Consider the following 15,000-nt stretch of genomic DNA (forward strand, 5'->3'; position numbering starts at 1 on the left):
TGAAGGTGAAGATGATAAACCACGCCTTTTCTGAAGAGGTATAAGTGGGTGAAGATGAATACAAATGATACTCGCGCTAGAGTCGACGACCGGGCCTCTAACACGCTCCTAAAGTTTCTTGGTAATTTTTGTTCTTGTATTTTTTTCTTATTTCTCATTTGTTGCTCGACACTGCTGCAAGGAACCTCGATTTAGTGGACCAAGATGTGGGGAAAAAAATGTGGCAATGACATTTTATCACAATACTCTTGTCGCAGCTCGTGTAAATCTTGACCTTCTTGATACTTCCCATAATTTATTTGTCAGCTTGCTAGTTTATTATCCTGAGTATGAACCAGCTGCTAATAGTAACCAGGAGTGTGATGTATCGTCCCCACGTTAAAATATATATCAGAGATGTGTTTCGAAATGGTCCCTATTAATGAAATGCTGATCAAGGTCCGGCGTTGGCACCTGCCCTCCTTGTGTTCACTTTCTGCCGAGTCACTAACCTCCCTCCTGCCCCCACTGCCCACTTCCACCCACCCGCCACCTTCCCTGCCACACGCCCCTCTCGCCCTTATCTCCCCTTACCGCCCTCACCACCTATCCCCTTTTTGCATTCTTCTGCCTCTCTTTCATTTGTTTGTTCCATTCTTTTACTTACTTGCTCATATACGACAGTATCTATTTTCAGTTAAACTCCAGTTCAAATAGTTGAAAATTCATAACGAACAAGGGAGGAAGTTAATGTTTTTGTAAGATTTATCAAACCACGAGAAAAATAAAATCAGTAAATATCACACCTGAGAGTGTAATGCAGCCTTTTAAGGAACTGGAGTGGTATTTTATGAATTATCGGACAGATAGAACAGGTGACCAGGCAATAATGACGGACCACAGTGACATTATTATCCTCACACCTTACTTTTTGTACCCTCTGTGTGTGTGTGTGTGTGTGTGTGTGTGTGTGTGTGTGTGTGTGTGTGTGTGTGTGTGTGTGTGTGTCTGTGTGTGTGAGGCGGTAGCGGTGTGGTGCAGCTGCTGGTCATGGTGGTGGGTGGTGACGGCAACAGCAGTGGTGAGGTTGTGGTGATGGTGGTAGAGGCGGCGTGTTGTGATGTCATTGTTGCTGTTATTAGTAAGGATAGTAGCCGGAGTGGTAGTAATGTAGCGGTGGCGATGGTGGTGGTGGTGGTGGCGGTAAGTTTAAGTTTAGTTGGTATTCAGAAGTGTCTTTAGAACGTTTTTTTTTTTTTTTTCTGCAGTTCTCTTTCTTTTTCCTAACTTATTTTCTCCTACCATGTTCTAGAGTCACATCTTGTTTTCTCCTTTTATCAACGTGTACGAGTTTACTTACCTGAGTTATTCTTTGTTTCCTATCTTGAGTTCAGTACACAGTTGATATTTTCAGTGATATAATTCATCCTCAGAGCGTGTTTATGAGACTTCTACAATAATATGCCTTCTGTTATAATGGATACTTGTCATAAAGTTATATTACCTGTTTAAAATTCATTGCAAAGTGGCTGTGACTGTATTGATAATGGTAGTTGTAAAGAGTGGAGATGGGGACTGTTGGGGGAGGATAAAGATGGTGGTGGTGAATGAGGTGGTAGTATCCTTAGAATCAGCTTCCATCATACATCACCAGCGTCGGGTGTTCTGGCGTCGTGGCTCACAGCAGAGGAAGGATGGCGCTGTGGTGGCAAGAAAGGGCGACTCACTCACCTGTCTTGCAACAATTCATCCTGCCTCGTGTGGTCACTGTCTCGGTATACATTAGCCTTCTTGTTCCCTGCACAACGCTTACAAAAACTAAAAACTTCCTCGCCTTTCTCCCTCAACTCGCCACCTCTTCCTTCTTCAGTAATTTTTCAGCCTTAAATCTTTTACCCATGTACAATTCTGAGTTTCTTACTTATTTTTCTATTATTTTTATTACGTGCACACTATTTTAGATTTATTTCAATCCTTCACCGACTTATCAACTCTCAGCATTAATTTTGTTGCACCTGTACTATTCTGAGCTCTTACCTATTTTATCTATTATTTCTATTATCTATCCCCTATTTCAGATTATTTTTTTACTCCTCCACCGACTCATCTACCCTCTCTTCCACCTCCCTTAGCCGCCCACCTGCGCACGTGGTAAGCTGTTGTCCTCACCAAGGTTTCAGTTCCAACACACCTGCGCCTCCCTCACCCTCCCTCCCACCTCTTTCCTTCCTTCCACTCACCTCCCTCCGTCCACCCACTTACCTACCATCCCTCCCTCCCGAGCACTTTCGTTGACTCATTGCCACACACTCACAGTACATCTGCGAACAATATGTTTTGTAGATCGCCATCGAGACTCATGCTACTTGCAGGACGTCAGACAAGGCAGCACACACGCCTCACCTTTGTGATGATCGATCGGACCCAAATATGTGGACGTGATGCATCCTACCGCCTCAGGAGACACTGCCGGAGGGTAGGGAGGGACTGGATCGCTTTTGTTGTGCATCTCCTTCCTTCCGTTGTTTTTATAGGCATGAGTTGAATGATACTGGTAGCGGAGCGAGAGAGAGAGAGAGAGAGAGAGAGAGAGAGAGAGAGGGAGAGGAGAGGGAGAGAGAGAGAGAGTATAGGGACGTAGGAGGAGGAGGGATGAGCTATTTCTCTTACCATTCAGAACACGGGACACCATCAAGTTTACGAGTCTATTATCGGGATTACCCACGTCGTAAAATGTTATCGGACGTTTTGGCATGAATCTCGAAGCATAAAAAGGGTTGCGCCATGCTCTGGTCGATCCGTACGTTGTGTGAGGCAGGCGTTATTCTTGCGGTTTATTGATGTTTTAGATATTGTTTTTATGTTTGTTTATGGCCTTTTTATCTTTACAGACCGTGGAATGCAGGAAGGTACAATTATGTTCTCCCTGGAAGTTATAGAGTTGAATTACCTTTGTTATTGCTATAGTGTCATGCAAAGATAAGAATTTGGTCTCACCTGTCGTGTGTGTGTGTGTGTGTGTGTGTGTGGGTGGGTGGGTGGGTGTACGACGTTTTTGCGTGTTTCTCCTCCAAAGAGTGTGTTGCTTGACATGGAAACTACATAAGAATATCCTTTGCGCATATTTACGAGGTAAAATAAATTTGAAGTTCAGCCTCGTTGCTTTTGGCCCGTCAAGTGAGCTTTGTTGAACCTGAGAGGCAGACAAAGAGGCTGGCGGACCCTGCCTCACCAACACTGTGATTACGGTAAGTAACGAAAACCAACCTGCTGCCACTCTCAACATCCCAGAGTCCTGAGTAGTGATTAGCTACAACCGAGCCGCTTCCTGTCTCAGATTTATTAGGTCGCCGGTCACTCCTAAGGGCTCCATTCAGCGTTCAATGGGGACACACACGCACGACCTTCTCCCTCCCCTCACTGATGCCCCGATGATGTCCCTAGCTCGGGGCGTCTTGGTTTCACATTATGGTTGCCTTTTAGCACCTCAAACCATTTCGTTAAGATACAAGACTTCTCTCTTATATAAAGAGAAAAAAAAGCTTAGTTAACTTATTCGATATACTTATTTATTGTTTTCTTGGAAAAAAAAATGTAGCAATAAACAGCTGAATAATGAACCTCCCTCCTCATTTAGTCGCGAAAATACTGCAAGCCACAGTTCCTCATTATGGACACCGAACACAACTTCACCAAAAAATATGACTGCTCTTGCTCACTCATTAAAACATGAAAATTCACCATTCCTGGCTGAGAAACGACCATTAGCAATAGCAATATCCTCGTTACGGCAGAACCATTCACGACTCTGTACAACCACGCGACCACAAGGCTTCCTGAGCGTCCCTGGTCGTGTTTTTCTCTCGTATATCGTCGCCAAGAAGAAACATTGCCTCGATCCACAACCTTTATCGCGAAGTGAGGCTGCAATATTCCCCTCCCGCCCTAAGATTAGCGTTCGCTTTTATTAGTTTCTTGTAGGATATGATTGCACGCCTTATATCCCGCTGACAAAAAAGAAGCGTAATATCGTGGCCAGGTTAGGTAAGATTGCAAGTTAGGTGAGATGACATGGACGTTCTCGAGTGCTTCTGTTTCCTTTGTATCACTGGTTTCTTTTTTCTCCATAGTCTTTAGAGATTTTTAGTGTGTGTGTGTGTGTGTGTGTGTGTGTGTGTGTGTGATTTTTTTTTTATGTAGGAGGGAAGCTAGCCAAGGGCAACAAAATATTGAAATAAAGGCCCACTTGAAGTGCTGATTCCCTTAAAGAGTAGTAGGAAATCAGACAAAATCAAGGAACAGATGTCTTAAAACCTCCCACTTAAAAAAAGTCAAGACTTAGGAAGACAGAAATACGGAATTGCAGGCAGGGAGTTCCAGTGTGTGTGTGTGTGTGTGTGTGTGTGTGTGTGTGTGTGTGTGTGTGTGTGTAATTCACCGCGGTCGTCTGCTGGTCACCCAGCCAGTCTTCCCCATTACGGAGCGAGCTCAGAACTCATAGACCGATCTTCGGGTAGGACTGAGACCACATAACACACTCCACACACCAGGAAAGTGACGCCACAACCCCTCGAGTTACATCCCTTACCTATTTATTGCTAAGTGAACAGGGGCCACACATTAAGAGGCTTGCCCATTTGCCTCTCCGCTTACCGGGACTCGAACCCAGGCCTCTCGATTGTGAGTCGAGCGTGCTAACCACTACACTACGCGATGTGTGTGTGTGTGTGTGTGTGTGTGTGTGTGTGTGTGTGTGTGTGTGTGTGTGTGTGTGTGTGTGTGTGTGTGTGTGTGTGTGTGTGTGTGTGTGTGTGTGTGTGTGTGTGTGTGTGTGTGTGTGTGTGTGTGTGTGTGTGGGCGCCCGCAGTGGTGTAGTGTGATCCCCCACTGATCCATCTAAGGATATCCCAACCAGCAGTCCTCCATTGCCCCTTCTCACCTGTTTCCGACACGCAGCGCATCATTAAAACCTCATTAGCACATAGGCGCCACCACGACCACCCCCGGGAGGCGGCGCGGCGGGCAGCCAGGACCATGAGCAGGACAGGTCATCGCGAGGACACCTGGAGCTTATTCTGGGGATCGGCCACGTGGGTCAGGTCGTTTATGGGTTTATACTTCGTCTTTATGGCACTAAAGAGGGTTGAGGGAGAGTTTTGAAAATGTTGTAGTAGTGTGGTGGGAAGTTTTTTTTTACGTGTTTTTATGATTGTAGTGCATTATATATATATATATATATATATATATATATATATATATATATATATATATATATATATATATATATATATATATATATATATATATATATATATATATATATATATATATATATATATATATATATATATATATATATATATATATATATATATATATATATATATATATATATATATATATATATCTCTCTCTCTCTCTCTCTCTCTCTCTCTCTCTCTCTCTCTCTCTCTCTCTCTCTCTCTCTCTCTCTCTCTCTCTCTCTCTCTCTCTCTCTTTCTTTCTTTCTTTCTTTCTTTCTTTCTTTCTTTCTTTCTTTCTTTCTTTCTCTCTCTCTCTCTCTCTCTCTCTCTCTCTCTCTCTCTCTCTCTCTCTCTCTCTCTCTCTCTCTCTCTCTCTCTCTCTCTCTCTCTCTCTCTCTCTCTCTCTCTCTCTCTCTCTCTCTCTCTCTCTCTCTTTTACAAAGCTAGGAAATAAAGTGACATAACATTTAATGTTTTACATCTGCTCTTCTCTTTTATTATGTGGTAAGTGAATAGGATGTCCTCCATCATTCTAATAAGATCACATCCTCAATACACGTCCGTAGTTGCAAAACATTCGCATTCCAAACCTTTTTTCTTCATATTTGCACGTCGCCGTCTTCCTCTCACGTCAAAGTGAATAATCCGAGGCTCAGGCGGGTCCGGCCGGTCAGGTGTGCGTCGTTCCTGGGTGACAGAACGTTTCCGGACTTAGAGACATTTCCTCCGGCTAATTTTTCGTCGCAAAAACTGGTGTAGGCAAGTTTTTTTTTCTTTTGTTGTCACTTACCAGGAGGAAGGTTACAACACAGACTTTTATAACACTTCCTGCCGGTCCAGCCCTGCCCTGGACCATGGTTTACATGTGCAGTACATCTGTCGGTGATGAGGAAATCACTAATGCATCTGTGATATTGCTTAATTTGTATCCTGCTCATCACAAGTTGCGTCATCTTGCCTTTTTACACACATTAGCTGCATAAAGATCCTTGTGTTATATGTCATTACACTTCATGTGATTATTTTTTTTTTAGATTATCATAATTATTTTCTTTTTATATCAGCTCTGGGAAAAAAAATAATCCGTTGCTCGTCATTTGTTGTCAATTATGCTATATTACTATGAAGATATAACTTTTGTTAAAAGAGAGGCTAATTTACAGATAATTCATGCACTTTATATGCACTTTATTCTGACTCCAAGCTGAAGATCATAAAGTGCCCAGTAGTTCACGTCGACGCTGCGGCTCTAGGTCAGCTGTGCCGGGCGAGCGGTGAGCAGCGGGCACCAGTGAGAGACTTGGTAGAAGGACAGGGTGGAGGCAAGTCTCTCCACTCCATCATAAGGTGTCAGCTGATGCCCAACCCACGATTTTATGCTTCGTTAAGTAGTTGTTACTGACACACACAAATTAGTGCAGGGTTTCTAACGACTAAGGAATGTGTGTGTGTGTGTGTGTGTGTGTGTGTGTGTGTGTGTGTGTGTGTGGGACGACGCACGGGTGTGTAGGATGTTTGTGTGCTTTGCTGACGTACACACGCCCCCGTTTGGGAGTGTTTGTGTGTGCATGCCTAACCGTGGTGAGTGAATGTGGGTGTGGTGAGTGAGTGTGGCTGCGTGTGTTGCGAGGCTCTGTTGTCAGTGTGTCGGGGAGTGTTTGTTTGGTGTGTCGTGGTGGGCAGTCAGCGAGTATTTTGAGATGCATGTGCGGGTGAGTTCATTAGTGATGTGGTGTGTACAGAGATTACAGGCCTCTTGTTGCCTTTTGCTGCTCCTCTTAGGGGTGGCTGGCTTCATGTTGTGCCTCTCGTGGTCTGCTTTCTATCTCAGCTGTGTTCAAAGTGAAGTAATTATAATGTGGAGCTTCGTGATTATAATAAAAGAAAATTAGATGGTGATAGAAACTACCTCATGAAAACTCTTACCTTGGGCTTATTAATGAAGAAAAAAATCCTACTCATGACTTTTAAATTATATGAAGTTGAAATATACGTTCCTCCTCCTCATTCCTCCTCCTCTACTTCCTCCTCCTCTATATCTCAACTAACTTACTCATCTTACTTATCTTACTTTTAAAGATATTGCATTTTATCACAGACAACCTGGTAAGGACCAGTGCGTCTGCTTCTGTTTGTGTTCCTTTGTGTTCTATCCTCTCTCCCCCCTCTCCTCCATCATCGAGGTCTTAGGTCTTCCATCGGTGATTTGTAACGCGGGCATCACTAAGGGCCAGGGTCGTGCGGTTCCCTGATCCATCACGCACTGTCCCCCGAACGCCTCTTTAAGTGTAAATATTAGTGTTGTGTTCTAGACAGAGGGAGCGACGGAGGAGAATAGGAAGTGCAGGAGCAGAAAGGAAGAAGGAGGCAGTACAAGTAGAATGGGCAGAAATGGAGGAGGGTAGAAAAAAAAGAAGGAATTTAGTGGTTTAGTTATATTTTAAACTTCTTCAGAGCTGGGAGGCATTTTTACTACAAGCTTGAGTGCAATTAGACGATTTCATTGACGTTGGGAAGTGGTTTATAGAGGTCAAAGGGTAATGCAAAGAGTCTTCACTATTTTCATCCTCACATACGTTTCTGAAGTTGTATAAAATCATAATGTATTAAAGCAGAATTAAAATAAAAACGCGTCATGATAGTGAAGGGGTTAAAAGATAGAAAGAAAAAAAAATACTAGAAGACATGCTTGAGGAAGAGAATGGCATAAAAAGTAGGAGGAATGAAGGAGGAAGAGGAAAAGTAAGAAGAGCAGCTATCTATGCATATAATTCAGCTTATTTTCTATCATAGTTTTCCTTCTTGGTCTTTCAGCAACGTGGATTGAGAGAGAGAGAGAGAGAGAGAGAGAGAGAGAGAGAGAGAGAGAGAGAGAGACGTGAAAAAAAAAGGAAAAGGAAAAAGAAAGTGAAGAGGAGACTTTTTTACTTATCATTCTCTCTCTCTCTCTCTCTCTCTCTCTCTCTCTCTCTCTCTCTCTCTCTCTCTCTCTCTCTCTCTCTCTCTCTCTCTCTCTCTCTCTCTCTGCAGTGTAAAGACAAATAACGCTAGAAAGTAGTGGGAAGCATAAAAGGAGAAAAGGAGAGTGAAGACAGGAAATAATTTGACCTCTCATTCTCCCCTCCTCGTCTTCTTCCTGCCTTCTCCTCCTCCTCCTCCTCCTCCTCCTCCTCCTCCTCCTCCTCCTCCTCCTCCTCCATACAGGAATCCTATGGCCACACGGGAGGGAACAATCAGCTTCAATTACGTCCATATTACGTAGTGCCGCCCCTCCTCTGGCGCGCCTGGCACCCTAATTGGCACTCCAGCGGGACCTGACCAATACGGCGCCGCGGACGTGACGGCATTGTGAGAATCTGGAAATCTAGGAATCTGTGGGAAAGATGGAGGTTTTCAATGAGAAGGGATTGATTTGGGGGGTTTTACAAATTAGGAAAAAAAATGGTGTGTGTATATGTAACTTTATTTGTGTGTGTGTATGTGTGTGTGTGTGTGTGTGTGTGTGTGTGTGTGTGTGTGTGTGTGTGTGTGTGTGTGTATTGTGTCGTTTCCATTTGATCAGGATTTGTTATTGTGATTTTCGTTTGTTTTATTGGTCTGAAATATATTCTGGTGATGAGTGTGTATGCTTGCGATCTTTTCTTTTAATTATATTTGTATTTAGCCCTTTCAGTACCTTTAGTATTCATTCTAGTTACTATTTAGCGATATTGTACAGTTTTAGAAACTTATGTAGGCATTAGAATAGTAAAGTCTCTGGCCATTAATCTTTTGACGTACATAGACCCCCTCCTAATGTAAGTAAAATCGAGTAATTACAGCCAAAAATCAGGGTAAAAATGCGTGTCAATACTAAAGATGTTAAGTGTGCGTGCAAAATACATTTATTTCACTTATCATCCATCGTTCGGAAAATTAATATGGTAAACAATAGATAATTAGTAAAATTATATCTATATTTTCAATACCACGATTATCTGGAATATTATGAAAGTATTCCAGAAGAGAAGAGTGAGTGAAATAATGAGTTTTCCTCTCTCAGTGAGTAGGAAGTGAAAGGCCACAAAGATAGATATTTTCCTTGACGTTAGATGATTAGGTTATTTATGACACTGAATTAGAGATAACAAGAACATATAGGGAGAGATAAATCGAAAATTGAAAGGTAAGAAGGTAGAAAGAGAGAGAGAAAAAAATATATATATTCTTAGTAACATGGAATGAGCGAATGAGGATTTTAGCTACATCTGACATTAGTTGAAAAAGAAAAAGAAGAAAGCAAGGGAATAAATCAGTAGATAATGAAAAGGCAAGAAACTAAGAGATTTTTAATAACATGGGACGAAAGAACGAAGATTCATGGTATTTCCTGCATTGATTTGGGAAGGTGGTTGAAACATCATTAAATAGAGATTCCAGTCACACGTGGAGAGGTTCTCTGAGAAGGTGTGCATCCTGTCTAGAAATAAGAGAAAAATGTTGGTTAAGGATGGCAAACGAAAGAGCATTGTGGCAGGATATAAGCGTCAAATGGCTGTCACATCAAGGGGAAATTATTTATGCAGAGAAATATGTTTGATTATCAGGTGTTTAATAGAAAGATGCAGTGTGTTGGAGACTTCCTACCACCATCACACTCCCAGATGAACATGGCGGTCTACACTTTTTTTTTTTTTTTTTTTTTTTTTACGTAGGGAAGAGGGCCAGCCAAGGGCAAAAGAAAGAAAGTTAGAAAAAAGCCCACTTGAGGAGCGCTGGCTCTCCAAAGAGTAGAAAAAGTGCCAAAACCGTCAGCCAGAGTTAGGGGAGCAAATGCCTCGATACCTCCCTCTTAAAAGAAGACAAGTTGTAGAATTTGGAAATACAGATGCAGGGAGTGAGTTCCAGAGTTTACCAGTGAAAGGGATGAATGATTGAGCGTACTGGTTAACTCTTGCATTAGAGAGTTGGACAGAATAGGGATGAGAGGAAGAAGAAAGCCTGGAGGTTACACACGCACACACACACACACACACACACACACACACACACACACACACACACACACACACACACACACACACACACACACACACACACACACACACACACACACACACACACACACACACACACACACACACACACTATTATGCAAGTCAGCTGCAGCCACGTGTTCCTCTTTCACTCTTATCTTTCTTGCCTTAGCATCTATAATTTACATCGTTTTTGCTTGCAATTATATAATAATAGGTGTCATTCATCTCTCTCTCTCTCTCTCTCTCTCTCTCTCTCTCTCTCTCTCTCTCTCTCTCTCTCTCTCTCTCTCTCTCTCTCTCTCTCTCTCTCTCTCTCTCTCTCTCTCTCTCTCTCTCTCAGTATGATAAGTGCGTTTCTCCTCTGTTATCTCTTGGTCTGGTGGTTTTATCTTTTTGAATCTCGTCAATATATTGCTGTGTTGGCGTCATTGTAATAATAATATTTTCCCAATTTTTTCACCTGAAACCAATAAATTGCTTCTTTTTGTTGCAAATATACTTTACTTAAATTTTAGATGAATACAGATGAAAAAATAAATAAATAAAATAAATAAATAAATAAATAAATAAATATATATATATATATATATATATATATATATATATATATATATATATATATATATATATATATATATATATATATATAAAGATATATACTAACCCAGATGGATATAATTTTATTCAGCATAAAGTTTAATTAAGCATTGCCTGCACTGTAATTAGGTACACTGAGAACTGTAAGAACACTAAAAACGAACATACTTATTAATATACACTGCACTTGTCTTTCATCTATACTATCCAAATTCAAGAAAACTATTGAAATAAGAAAGTAAGTCTTGAATATTTTCTTAGGGTTTTTTTTTTTTTTTGCAGTATATATTTTATTTGTTATTAGAGATGAACAATAATTTATTGCGTCAATCTTTATTATTTCTAATATAATTAACATTTCATTATGTAAATAGTTACTTTTCATTCTGTTACCCACATAAAAATTGACTTTCCTTTAAAAGAATCCTTTCTGATCTTATGTCATAATGTCAGGATACCAGAAACAACCTTATGGTAGAACATTATAGTACCTTATGGTAGAGCACCCACGTATGATTTTATTTTTAATCTCTCTCTCTCTCTCTCTCTCTCTCTCTCTCTCTCTCTCTCTCTCTCTCTCTCTCTCTCTCTCTCTCTCTCTCTCTCTCTCTAAAAATTTAATTTGAAGTATCTTAATTATATGTAGGCATTTATCATTCATTAGTACCATTTGGGAATTTTTTTTTTTAGTAAGACTGATGACACAAATTCATAATATGTATGCAGAGGTCTGATTTGATAAATACACCGCTTTGTATTATAACATTTGCACATTATCAGATTTCCTCCATGATTGCAGTGACGTGGTCAAGACAAATGGATCTTCATTCGCGTCAGGTTTAACACCTTGCCCTGACTCCGGGCCACCTGCAACACTCGTCGTTAAAGTAAATCGGTGGCTGGGGAGTCAACTTAACGTGGCCACCGTCACCGTACGAAGACACACCTTCACTCCCACAAGTCCTTCCATTAATATTCCTTCCTATCTCTGATGACGTGTATTCATCAAGTACCTCCCTATTCATGTCAGATTTTTGTTACTAACTTTTGATGCTGTTATAGAGCCTGTCACTACTTGGGTTTGTATGATTCACTGTGGTGCTCTGAAGCCAAAGTCTCGTTGTCTCTCCCGGGACTCTGAAGAATGCCACGTGAGCAGTTTCTTTTCCTCGTTCATTTTTCCCCATCTTCCCGTACCAGAAGAGTAGGGCAGCGGCGGCTGGACGAGGGCCATCTGGTGTGGGGACGCGATGGTGCTCTAGATTACAGTCCTCAGGACTCTGGCGGCGTACCGGGCCAGGGTCGCTCTTTGTCAGAGTGTGTGCATATTGACAAAGACTCAGAAACCCACAAATCATTAATTATACGAAGTTTGGCAGTAGCTGGAGTTCTTGGGAAATATCCAGCTGAGGCTTAACCCTGAGGCTTATATTTGAGAGTAAAATGACACCAGTGACGAGGCGTCGCAGTGGTCACTTTTACCGACCGTCGTGGCGGCAGTGGTGGGTCCCTTGCGTATCTGGTCATCGGAGTGAAGAATCATTAATCTTAAGGTAGCACAACCCTTTGGTCCCGGCCCAAGCGCCGAGCGACATCCGCAGCCTCCGATGGTGGAAGTGTGGAGGATGGAGGGTGGATGGTGGAGGGATGGGAGGACTGGAGGAGAGAAGAGATGAGGGAGTAAGACGACGTGAATGACCTTGGCATTGCTTATGATCACATGATCCATGACCATAGGATGACCTGTGCAAACTCAACCCACTTCTCTGATATTCCTTCTTTGAAAACACAATCTTGCCTGGATAGCTTGATGATGCCACCACAACCAGATCAAGTGGCCACATTGTCTGCCTCAGTCAAGTTGGCCCCGTCAGTATAGAGGGCCTGACGTGTTCTTGCTCCGGTTGGACGCCTCCCGACACTGTGGGCCCCAAGTGGACGCCGATGGACGCCCAGGGAGCTGACGGACCTGCTATCATTAGACATCTGGAGGTTCGGAGCGGGAACAATGAAGGCTAATTACGAGCTACGGATCGCCTGAGTCGGACTTAATTGAAATGTTTCCAGAGCAGAGGACGCGAGTCCCGAGAGGCTGAGTACTCTGCAGTAGTGTCGCTCTCCTCCTACGTGATGTTACTTTTCTATGTGTGTGTGTGTGTGTGTGTGTGTATATATATATATATATATATATATATATATATATATATATATATATATATATATATATATATATATATATATATATATATATATATATATATATATATATATATATATATATATATATATATATATATATATATATATATATATATACACACACACACACACACACACACACACACACACACACACACACATACACAAAGGTATGAAGTATGTTTATCGTTATATACGGAGAAAGAAGCCGGTGGATTAGGATTGCGTAAACCATTGCCCGATTATCGTCACCATCATTACCACCATCAACACGATATAGGCACAACTCTCATCACGAGTCATGGTATCATGCTGGGGTCTGACAGATTCTCTCTGTCAGCCTTCCGGTCTCATCTCTTCACTGATCGTCTGGTTTCCCTCTAGTGACCTAATACAGACTTAGATGAGGCTTTGACATTCCACACGCCACACGCCTCATCGTGCTGCTCAGCAAGGACCGCAGCTGCTGGTTCACCAGTGGCACTCTGTACTTGAATGGGACGCTAACATTGCTTGCCAAGTGACAGTCGAAGCGACCTGAGCAGTGTGTGTGTGTGTGTGTGTGTGTGTGTGTGTGTGTGTGTGTGTGTGTGTGTGTGTTTGTTTGTGCGCGCGCGCTTGCAAGCTGTGCGTATGTTTGGATCTTTGCGCCTTTGTGTTTGTTTGCTCATGAGGACAATAATATAGCTAGCAAAGCAAAAATGGGTCTCCATCTCATTACAATGAGTTCTGAATAGACCAATATATTATTTTCTTTTTTTGGGGTAACTTATTAGAATTTTTTATTTCACTCTTTTCACTCTGTCATTCTCTTTTGCTTCACTCTTTCCACAGTTACTCTGTCTCTTCCTAACTGTACTACGTTACTCTATTGATTTTTCTACAAGTTGTGCATAACTCTTGGATTTTCACTTTCATTTTCTTTGAATCTACCTTTCCCTTTCTTTCCTTCCCAGTTTCCACATTTTCTACAAATTATTTTAAACACATATACTGAACTTATTCCTGACCTTACTACAACAATTTGTTTATATATTTTCTGTTTACATTAGTTATCATACTTTCACTTTCATGGGCGCCTTCCTTCTCTCCCCCACTTTATACATTCCCTGAAACGAAGGAAAATAAATCTAAACACATTTACTCATCTTATTCCTAAGCGTTATTACACCGATTAATTTATACACAATTTTCACATCACATATTAAATTTTCACTCTCCCTCATCAACTCCACCACTTTCCTCCTCCTTTCCTTCACTCCTCCCCCATTTACTTCAGAAATTCCTCATCCCTAGGCAACGTGATCCTACGGTAAACAGGGAACAATTTTTCGCACACCATCCATCACCGGGCTGGCAGATGGACACCCAGCACCCGTCGGGAAGAAACACCCACCCAGGCCTCTTCTTCAGGGGCCTATCGTGGTGATGGGAAAGTAGGTGGTGGTGGTGGTGAAGAAGGTGCAAGTGGTGAAAGTGGTGATGGTGGTGTGGATGCTGGTGAGAGGGAGGCAGCAGGAGGTGGTGTGGGTGTTGTGGATGATTGGAATTGCGGTGTTGGTGGTGTGTGGGTGAGTGGGTAAGAAAAAAAGGGAGAGAAAAAAGAGCATGTGGTGACTGAGAGGGAGAGAGAGAGAGAGAGAGAGAGAGAGAGAGAGAGAGAGAGAGAGAGAGAGAGAGAGAGAGAGAGAGTGTTGATAGGCTTGGGTGATGATGGCAGATGAGAAATTAATGGTGCTACTCCCTACCTACTGTATGAAGATAGAAAAAAAGAAAACAAAAAAAAAAACAAGAAAACGCAAACATGGAAATGAATTGCGGATGAAACTGAAGGACAAACTGATACAGGATCATGAATAATGGAGAAAGAAACACTATTTGCATAAGAAACCAAGGAATCCAGGACTAAGGGAAGCTTCACATCAAATGCATCCTGCAATATAAAACTGTCGAGTGAAATATTA

General features: G+C 41.9%; 1 long non-coding RNA gene across 1 annotated transcript in view; it reads left to right on the forward strand.

The window, feature by feature from the left end:
* LOC123499175 overlaps positions 1-15,000 on the forward strand; it is a 197,357-nt gene that overhangs the window by 159,808 nt on the left and 22,549 nt on the right. The gene's annotated exons all lie outside the window — the stretch shown is intronic.

The sequence above is a fragment of the Portunus trituberculatus genome, chromosome 49, assembly GCF_017591435.1.
Source record: "Portunus trituberculatus isolate SZX2019 chromosome 49, ASM1759143v1, whole genome shotgun sequence".
Lineage (NCBI taxonomy): Eukaryota > Metazoa > Arthropoda > Malacostraca > Decapoda > Portunidae > Portunus > Portunus trituberculatus.